Raw genomic sequence first — 2685 nt, 5'->3', positions numbered from 1 at the left:
TGTGTGTCACACAGCACCTTCAGTGCCGTGGCAGAGGGTTGTCTTTGAGACTTCCCTCGACTCCATTTCTGAGGCGACTACCGTCCCCCAGAAAAGGGTAAAGTTACCATTAACTTTACTTAGTCAATCTACCACAGATCCAGTACACCCCATCTTCCATGGAGTACTGTAAAGGGTTAAATCGTATCCCTTTTTATCTGTACCTCCTAGAGCAAGGTTGTCCAACATACAGCCCCCGGGCCACAATGCAGCCCGCCAAGCCATTTTATGTGGCCCGCGAGGCTGTATGTTGGACAACTCTTGAGTAAAAAAAAAAAATAATCTTTTTTTTTTTTAAATGTGCCTGTGTGCAAAACTGTAACTTCCTCTGGTGACCCCATGGGGTCAACAGAGGTAGTTACAGTCCTCAGCCACGAAGCGTTAATTTATTTAATTATACAATGTTTGTCGGATATCCGACAAACATTGCAGAAATAAATAAATTTGTCAAGAAGATCTTGGGACTTGATGATGGAGGAAGGAGAGACTAATTTGTATCACAGCATAGTGAGGGTTACCTCGGGAATACCATTCATTTTCAGTGAGCGCGGGTCCATACAATTGCCCAGTACTCCCACAAACTATGAACAATGGGATTAATATAGTAGCAATTATTTTGCATTTAAATATCCCATTTCAGGCAAGGACCCACCATGCAAGAGAGGAACGGGCTCTGGCCCAGACATGCCTGTTCTTCTCTTGCATGGTGCTCCGAGGATCAAAAGGCGAGCCAAGATGAAGGGAGGAGGTGGTGAGGTGAGGAGAAGAGAGTGCTGGCCCGGGCAAAGGATTATGTGGACAGGTGCTGTGCAGGAGTTCCTCTCGGCGTGGGCAGCACAGTTGATTCCTGAACCCCTGATAAGCCGTGGGCCGCTGCTCAGAGAGCCATCGTGCGGAGTTACTTTCAAGGTTTATCATCTCTGGACATATGTTTAGCAGGGGTTGCGGCGACACAGCCCGTCTGCCCCAAAAATCGTTCTTTTGAATTGTGAATGTCACCGAAGATGAACCTTTATCAGCTTTTTTTCCTTGTCTCGAGACAAAGAAGAACAGCGGGAGCTCAGTTACGTTTACCTCTAAGCACAGTGCGGATTGATGAAAATGTCCATGCATTATACCAAGTACATTGGACATTATAGATGTGGCCAGTGGGGTATCAAAGCATGGCGAATACCACATGTACAGCACAATATGTTACCCTAGTAGTGCCCCAATAACACACTGCAACCTGCAAATGGGCCGCAGTGGACCACCAGCCAAGGTTTCTGGAAGTTGCTTATGATCTGTGATCTATGATATGATCTGATATGATAGGTTATTTATAACGCGCTTAATACCCATGCAGCAGTGATCCCAATCATAAAAGTGAAACAGGCAAGCCCAACAGGTATAACTTATTTTCACTCTTTTGGTAGCACAGTCTGAGGGCAGCCTATACCCTTCACGAGAGGTGTGAGCTGATACAGTTGCAACACAAAAAACAATAGTACTATGTTCCCAAAATACCTTAGTTCTTGTCTTTGGGATCTCAGCAGAGCCAGGCTTTTCAGCATCAGACCAGAAGCATGGGTGCCTTTGCGCTGGGCTGGGGTCAAGTCAGAGAGCAGCAGCGATGGGCCCCAATGATGCAGTTCTGTTTGGCAGCGGTGCTGATTTGCGGATAGAAAACGCTGGGAACAGTAGGCAGTGCCAAGTGGATGGCACTGGAAGACTCAGTGACCTCTGGGCCCGGACAAGGGAATACTTGCCTTTGGCGCTGTGCAGGCTCGGCTGACACAACATGGCATATGGTTACGGCAAAGATGTCAAAGCTTCAGCATTGTCATTGAGCAGAACTCTGAGATTCAGGGGTGGTGGAGCGTCGAGGTCCAGGATGATTATGATGGTGTCTATGGGGCCAGTGCTGAGCAGCTCCGCTCAGGAAGGCCATGGGCTCATGTGGGGCCGACAGGCCAGTGGGCAGACTGCAACAGGCCTGCTTGAGCCATCCTGCTATTTATACAAATCTCGGGCCGAGCAGGGCCTGATGGGAGAAAGGAACTGAGCTACAATCTGCTGTTCTGCTGGGCTCTGCCTGCTGGAGCTTCCCCCTACATGCAGGACAGGCAGCTCTGCAGATGCTCAGAGCTCCCGTGGAGGTGGGGGGTTGGGGCTGGGTCAGGGCCTGCCTTCTCACCCTCGCTTAGCGGGGCTTCCCAGAACTGACCCAACCCCTGCCCTCTTGTATGCAACTCATACTTACCTGGCAGGGGAGAATCTGATCTCAAGGGCAGATCTCCCAGGGTGAGGCTTACCCATTGCACATCAGATTTGCTGACCCCTGCTATGTTACCAAATGCGGGATACACAACTGCATTATTTCTGGTAATGGGGGACTGCGTTCACGCTCTCCCCCTGATTTATTGGTGAAAGAAAAGGTAAAGTGTGCACTAGGTCTGCTAGGTTGCATACTTTAAGATTGTGCTCACATTGCGTTTCTTCAATTAAGTTCACCTTTGGGTGATCGCTTTTTCACATTTTATCTGTTGAATTGAATTATGCTTCTTTCATCACCACAGAAGTAATGTGTATTACAGAGATAAACTGCCATATGTATTGGGCATACTGCACATGCTCAGGCAGCATCAATCATGCTTTGTACAGGAC

General features: G+C 48.4%; 1 non-coding gene across 1 annotated transcript; it reads left to right on the top strand.

The window, feature by feature from the left end:
- Positions 1–2273: 2273 nt before the first annotated feature.
- On the top strand, positions 2274–2435 carry LOC138462660 (U1 spliceosomal RNA). Its single transcript, XR_011265259.1, has one exon. It is a non-coding gene; the product is annotated as a U1 spliceosomal RNA (small nuclear RNA).
- The last annotated feature ends 250 nt before the right edge of the window (positions 2436–2685 follow it).

Source organism: Ambystoma mexicanum, chromosome 1p (assembly GCF_040938575.1).
Source record: "Ambystoma mexicanum isolate Mex_15411 chromosome 1p, UKY_AmexF1_1, whole genome shotgun sequence".
NCBI lineage: Eukaryota > Metazoa > Chordata > Amphibia > Caudata > Ambystomatidae > Ambystoma > Ambystoma mexicanum.
This window is presented reverse-complemented; position numbering and strand designations above follow the sequence as displayed.